This window comes from Protopterus annectens, chromosome 16.part0, assembly GCF_019279795.1.
Source record: "Protopterus annectens isolate FY-2018-M chromosome 16.part0, PAN1.0, whole genome shotgun sequence".
NCBI lineage: Eukaryota > Metazoa > Chordata > Ceratodontiformes > Protopteridae > Protopterus > Protopterus annectens.
Window position 1 is genome coordinate 332,268,519 of NC_056750.1, and position 7,746 is coordinate 332,276,264.

The window sequence follows — 7,746 nt, forward strand, 5'->3', positions numbered from 1 at the left end:
AGATTAATCAGCCAAGAAATGGTTTAAAGACTGGTAGAAAGGAGGAAGGACTTTTCACTGCTAGCATACATGATGCAGACCATCAATAAATACATTAGGCCAGCCATGCAAAAGACAACTGGAATCCAAAGAAGGAACACAAAGGGAGTGATAAAAGACTTATGGGTACATAATATGTGAAACATGGTTGTGCTATTACTGCCTTGGAGTTTCATACTGGACTTATCCTGCAAGCAATTGCTGGCCAGCATTTGATGCATTCAGCTTTTACTACACTACAGGCACCTTTTGCAGAGGTTAATCAGCACAGCTAGTGGCTTTGTGAACTAAACTGTGACTCAGATAATGAACAATGCAAGATTTGTAAATCATCACCTTAACCTTCGACATTAAAATAGTTCATTGTTTATCATTAAAAGTTTGCAGCTTAAATTCACATTTTAAAGTACACTGCTCTTAATTTATGGATTAAGAAAACAAAAAGTAGGCACACTAAGTCTACAGAAGTATAAGCCTCAAAGAAAAAAAATGGTGACTTTTGAAATATTGTAGAAGGACTGGCGTTTTATTGGAAGATAAAGCAAAAGTACCGATTTCTGTTACTTGACAAACAAAACTATAATGACCTATTTGGTCTACTTTTCCCCCATTCAATAGTCCAGTGACAGAAAGCAGCTTTTGTGAGTATAACCATGATTCCCCTGAGCACACATTCCAATTCTTTATAAATCTGGAAGCAGGATGTGGAGAAATTGAACCCCTCCAAATGATCATTACAAAGGACTTTAATATCACACATGACCAACAGTGATACCATCTAGTGAAAGGCATATCTGCTGGCAAAAATAATTCACCAAATCATGGGTCATTCAGGTTTGCAGTATGTATGGAGTCCACACCACCTGCAGAGGAAGTTTGTTTACTTTTCCCTCAAACCATTTGTCCAAGTGGTGGAAAGGGCAGATATTATTTCAGCACCCATGACAAATCATGCAACGTTCACACTTGCTTTTCATACCAACCAACTGGGAGACCTAAGTAGAGTCTGGGGAACGAACCCCTTGATTTTGAATTTGGCAAGAGAATAGATATCCTTCACACGTTGAGTGTTATAAGAGCTAGCCCACGAGTGATTTTTTTATTACACTCTAGTAGGAATCTAGAAGTTGGAAGAAGGAATGAGACTGTGTACTGGGGACAAAGCTTTGTACCTTCAAGGTACAGAGAAAAAGAAATGTAAGAAAACAAAGTTTAAGGGCATACAGCAAATTATACATTGTAAGTTACTACATAAGACATAGAGGGTGCTATAAAAAAGGGCAGGTCCTGGCCCAGGGTAATATACTAGGGAAAACCATTAGTCTTTAAATGTAGAAGGCATTCAGCAATACCTGCTACCCATTCTTTAACCAAGAAAAAACTAACTGCTGTTCCTCCAGAGAGTGACTCTTATAATTCAAGAATGAGTATCAACACCTAATATTTTAATAAAAGTAAAATCAAGCACAAGTAGACTGATCACACTGTAACAGCAGAAAGTCTCTTGTCTTCAACAGAAGGATAAGCGCTTTCGGAAATACCTTCTTCAGATCCTGTTGGATAGCAAAACACACCCATTTCTTATTGAGTAACTGATCCAATCAAATCACTTCACATTCTTTAACTAAGGGGAGTTTCTTAACACAAATGGATATTACTAATGAATTTGCAAAATTCAACCAAGCCCTGTATTCAAAGTCAAGTAAGAAAAAGTTCATGGAAAGAGATGGCAGAAGATTTGTTTTCAAGAGATTTGTTCTACCAAATCTAAAACAGAGGCAGCAGCATAGTTTTTAAACACCTCATTGACAAACAGTGAGGTGTGCAATACATTACGTCACACCAAAGGGCAAGACACCTGTTCCTCTTGAACATTTACATACTGTCTTTTGGGAGAATGGATCTGTAAATACATCCTCTTTAACCTGTCATCATGGTGTTGCCATAGCCAATTACCTCCCCATATCCCTTATCTATCTCAATCTTAATATTTACTACAGGATTCTGTCAGAAAAAGCTAAAAATCTGTTATCCCAATTCTACATACTTAACCAGGGTCTGTAAAGGGACAATCCAGTGCAGACCCACCTCAGAACATTAACAGCGCATATGCAAGGATTATACAGAGTTCCACAGCCTATTGCTGTTATAACGCTTTATTTTGTCCAGACATTTGATATGATTAACTGGGAATATGTCACATGTGGAGTTTCCGGTTTTCTTTTAAGGGCAGTGCAAGCCCTGAAACCTCCTCCCTTTGAGTCACAAAATGGTACAAAAGAAGGCTGCCCATTGCCTCCTACTGTTTTTCCTAGAAGCAGAAACATTACAGCATATATGAGTGGCAAAGGCATGGGCCAGTCACTATGACACTCTTTATGTAGATGATTGCTTAGTTCTTTTACAAAAACCCAGCAAGAAATGCTAATCAACTAAGTGAGCTGCTGGCCAGTATGAAACATTCTTGAGCCTCATCTTAATGTTTCTCAACCAGAAATATTCTCCATTTACCTAGCTGTCACTAGGTTGAGGCCCTTGAAGAAGAGGACTGACATTTTCTGGAATAGTGGCAAAGCATCTGGGTATACGGTTTTACCCGAAGACCATGAACATTGCTAATAAGAATTTACAAGAAATTTGTTTAAAGGCATTTATACAAGCTCATATTGGCACCAGCAGGGATTGTCAACAACAGAAAGATTATCAGCAATAAAAATGCTCATTACCCCTTTGCTCTATTATGTCTTTAGACATGTTTCAAGCAATACTAGTAATCCCATGGTTAAGTAAATGGTCTATAATGTCACTGGACTGAGGCCAGTTTTGAAAGGCTATAGTCTATCCTTATTTGATATTTCAGTATACAACTTGCAGGAATAACAGAGCATTCATTTGCAAAACAAAACTATGACTGTAATTTGATCCTATCTACTTGTAGAACAACACACTTTTGACTTTGATTCTGCAGTTTAGCCACTTGAAAAGCATGGCATTATATTCAAGACATCATACAACTGAAAAATATACTTTTTTCTGGTGAAATACAGAAGATGTTTATATCATATGTAATGATAACTCAATAAAAAAGTACTTCAGAACACTGAGCAGATGTTCACCAGAGTATCATGAAAAATGTTAGGTTATAGCAACAAAGGCAAATGAGCTAAAGACACTAGGACCTTATATTTTAAAGTTTATACCCCTCTGAAATTTCATTACAAAATTTGCATGAATAATAGCAGGGCATTCTAACTTTGGCTCTTCCAGTGTAGCAAAAACAGTTTAGACAGCAGGGTACCAGCATATGCAATACAATTCAATCCATGCTATAAAACTAGGAGTTTGGGAATGGGAAAAATATGTTCCAGCCTTTAATTTAAACAAAGACTAACTGCAGAGTTTATAGAGGAGCAAATATGACCAAGATTAGAGTACAGTATTTAAACAGCACAAGTCATTGTATCCTAAGCTGTCAGATGCACCCCTTAGGACTCATCTTAAAATGTGGGATAACATTCAAAGCAGCCATAAAGAATTGAATACCTTATACCGAGTGGCACATAAGGAAAGAGTATTGGTTTGGCATTCCATTATGGCGTTTCCAGCTTTCTTGGTAGAAAAGGTTGGTTTACTCAGTAAGGAATAGCCAAGTAAAAATATACTGTGGATGGCAGAAGTTGTGCAAAGTAATAGATGAAACCATTGTCCTGTCTTTTTGGGTCTTTAAATAGAAATTTGGTTTAAAGAACTCTTATAAATAGAAATGATTCAGGATAACATATACAGCTGGAAGCAGCATAGGTTTGCCCTTTCATCCAGTTAGGGTGGAGAATGAATGCAGAGTGGTGAACAGCTGTTTACATAACTGTCCCATGTAAGGGATGCTGTGATGATCATCTTCTCTTACACCTCTCTATATTTCTAAATAGCAAGAACACACTCCCAACCACTGAAGGAGCTCCATTTTACTTCTGTTGCAACATTTACAAGATTCTTTTCAACAACTGTTATCACTCTCCTGTGTACAATCATACTTCCTTCCCTCATCTCCTAGCTCTTCACATCTCAAGATACTGGAGCACATACCCTACCTAGACCTCCACTTTGCCTTGCATTAAAGAACATGGTTTCTCTAAACCTGCCATTGCCACCCAGAACTACCTGCCCCAACTATCAAAATTCTTTCAACTTATCCTTCATTTAGGCTACCCATTTTTCACAGTACTCTTGGCTCAACACAATTAACAGTCCTCAGCAATAAACACCCTACAACTTCATTTCCAAATCAAATGGTCTTTCTTGACAAGACCTCTACACAACTCTTAACATTGATTTATTTTATTTCTCTGCCTCCTAGTGTTCATTCTTAACATCTTGGCCTGTTACCTGTATATATCCTACCACATATATACTTCATTTTTGTCTTTCACCACAAGATCTACTAGCATCCTGCCTGCTATCCATACATAACCTTTCTTCATTTATAAAACAAACACCTCTCACCTTTAACATCTTCCCAATTTCCTCTTCCATCCAGCACACTTTTTATTCTACTTTTACTCACGTAACCCATCTTTTATACTAACTTAAGTTTTACACAATACACTAATTTTAACTGTCCATTAGTTCCACACCTTATAACTATGACAATACACTAATTTTAACTGTCCATTAGTTCCACACCTTACAACTATGACAATCTAATTTATTTTATATACTTAACAGTTCCACATAACTTCTTCTGTTATTTAATTTTTTTCTTTCCTTTTAAATTCAACCAAAAGGGTCCTCTGACTAAGTTCATATACCTAGTCATCAAATACTAAATTAATCTGTCTCTTTCAGTAAACACATTTTCTTTAAAACTTCACACCAACATCAGTAACAGTAACAATCATAAATTCTTCTTAGGCATGCACAAACATGGGCTTCAGACATGAAGTCTGCTCATTCATGTAAACAACAGACAATCCTTCAAGCCAGAAAGAGCTGTGCAAATCCCGAATTCTCTATATAAACTCAGTGTCAGTAACTATTCCCTCCAACTCTAGGGGACTAGATCCCCTGTTCACTTAATTCCTTCAAACTCTTAAACAAATAAATATGTGAATGATTTAGCCTTGCCTTTAGCGTATAATTACCCTGGTCATGGCTGAAAATGCTTTCAGATGTCATTGATTTTGCTGCATATGCTTGGTGTACATTTCTGGATATTCTGGTAAATCACCTGACATTGCAGTTGGTAAATAATTCCAAACTTATACCCCGTTTTTGGGCCTTTGCCTCTAATTCTTGAGCACAAAAAGTTAATAAGTATGCCATTTAACAGATAACTAAAACACCCCTAACAAGTTGTAGACTACATCTTGTTAGGGGTGTTTTAGTTATCTGTTGACTAGTCACAGTTTAACATATATAAAGATCAAACCACTACAACCTGCAAAAATGTATAAAGGCTCTACTAGTGGAAAGCAGGCAAGACTACGTACACTTACTTCATCCTACAAGTGTACTTTAACAATAAAGCACATCAACCCTACGGGGATGATTAAACTTTTTCCCACTTTGATAACGTCACTACGCATTATTTTGAAAAACGCCGTGCAATAACATAATAACACTTAAACGATTTCTCTGACACAGAAATCACCCCCGTGTACATCATATGACACTAAAACAGTTAACAAATATGTACCGTACAACCAGAAATATAAATTAACCTATGCCTCCCCAACAATAACTAAAACACGCTCACACCCAGAACCACTTGCTTTTCCATGCAAATTTTCAAGGCAACCAGCACTCAAAATTTTTGTGCATACCATCCACTTCATACAATATGATACTTCTTTCAGAAGTAGCACATTTTAACTAGAATGTCTAGCAGATTAATTATTAAACAAAACTCCTACCTCCGCTGATATCCAGTTTATAAATAAGCAGTTACTCAAGCAACAGCAGACGGTTCCCATCTGTAGCAAAGTACGTCGCCATGTTATGCAAATCTAAGAATATAGTCGTTCCTTCCCATGAACCCATAGATATTCGCGACTCTTTTTTTTTTTTTTTGACGTTGTGCGTCTTTGGCTACAGGGAACTAAGCGTTCAAACATTAATGTGTCAGCCTGAAGAATTTGAGTTCTACCACTTGCGGAATTTGTAAAGGCTTGTAATGTGATACAATAAATGTGTGCATTTCCTTTTGTAAAGGTACTCTCAGCTATTCCTGAATTTTGTCTGATTTTAGCGTTGTTCTTAATCCCTGCTAAAACTGGTGACTTTTGGAGAAAATGTGACAAGTGAATTGTGCTTAACTAATGACAATAATAAGAGTTATAAACTTCTTTACTTTGGAAAATGTTAATTAATTCAGTGTCCTAGTCTATCAGTATATCATGTTGGGTTAGTAGTACCTAATTATTTCTGGATTTGTCCCTGATTTTGTCCGTCTTTGTTGAGTCTGCTATGTAATTGTTAATGGATTATTTTAATTCAGTTGTGGGGAGGATCGCCTTCGAACTAAGCGCTTCAAGGATTCATTTGGTATAATAATAATAAATAATGTTGGCTCGTTTGTCAGCATAATCGTAGTGTTTTGTTTCAAATAAGTCGTTGACTATCTCTGTTCTCTTGCCCGTTAGGGGAAGCCTACTAGGGTTATCAGCTGCTTCTTCTTTTGAGGGATAGGGCTAAGCGTATCTCCCAACTGTACAGATTTTTGCCTCAAAGTTTGGTCTGTTTTCTTATAAAATTGTGGATGTTCTTCGTCTACCATTACTGCAGTCCTGACATATGGGTATTCCGCTGTCCACCATCGGCCCGAATACCAAAGGGCTAGAATCTGGCGTCGGTCATGGCGCTCGAGGCTGACATCAGTATGTGCCAGTACAAATGCGCATGACCGACGCCATACCCTCAGTCTTTCTTGCCGCGTGGTCCTAAGCAGAAGCAGTGTTTGCTAGTGCCGTTCGGCTTTCTGGAATTGTCGGTTTTCGAGTTTCAGACCGGAGACCAAGCTGGGCTGAGTACCCCGTTGGGGACACTTTTGTCTTTTCTTGCCTCAGTATTACCGGATGTCAGAAAAAGTTAATAACTGTATTTCTTGTGGGACACAGATTCCTCATAGGGATTACCATTTACTCTGTATTCCTTGTTTAGGGCCTGAGCACGGCGTTGTTGGGTGTCGCTTTTGTGCTGCCTTTGATAAGCGCACTATTACACGTCGCTTGGACTGTGCTAGGCTAGTGTTTGGTAAACGGTGCAATTATGACATGCCGTCGGATTCTCCGCCCAGTTCGGCTAAAAACGCAAAGAGTAATCCTTTGCGGTCCAAACAAGATGAGTCCATTGCGGACGCCGGTTCGGTAGAGCCACCGACTTCTTCAACGGCTCCTTCTGACAGTTTAGCGGAGTCTCCAGGGAAGCCTTTGCTACTTCAGGAAGTGGCTTCTCCTGTTGTAGGCCAGGCTGAAGGGCTTCTCATGTCGGTGGTTCCCTGCCCTCACAGAGTTTCTAGGCCTCCCCCTTCTCATAGTAACAGCCTTTCTAAATCTAAATCTGCCCCTGCTGGTGTCTGTCCACAGGGTCCAGCTCCTAGAAAGCACATGTTAAAGGTGGCGGAGGATTTGATTACTTTAATTAGGGGTTCTATGCCTCCCCCTGAGAAAAGGCCCAGGGTAGAGCCAGGGATAGAGGGTCTGGATCAGT

General features: G+C 38.6%; 1 protein-coding gene across 1 annotated transcript in view; it reads right to left on the reverse strand.

Annotated features, from left to right (window-relative positions):
* Window positions 1-6,216, reverse strand: part of SNAPC4 (small nuclear RNA activating complex polypeptide 4) — a 745,673-nt gene extending 739,457 nt beyond the window's left edge. Inside the window, exon 1 of the mRNA XM_044058642.1 lies at window positions 5,952-6,216. The gene's annotated coding sequence lies outside the window, so the exon portion shown is untranslated. The remainder of the gene's footprint in view (window positions 1-5,951) is intronic.
* Between the last annotated feature and the right edge of the window lie 1,530 nt (window positions 6,217-7,746).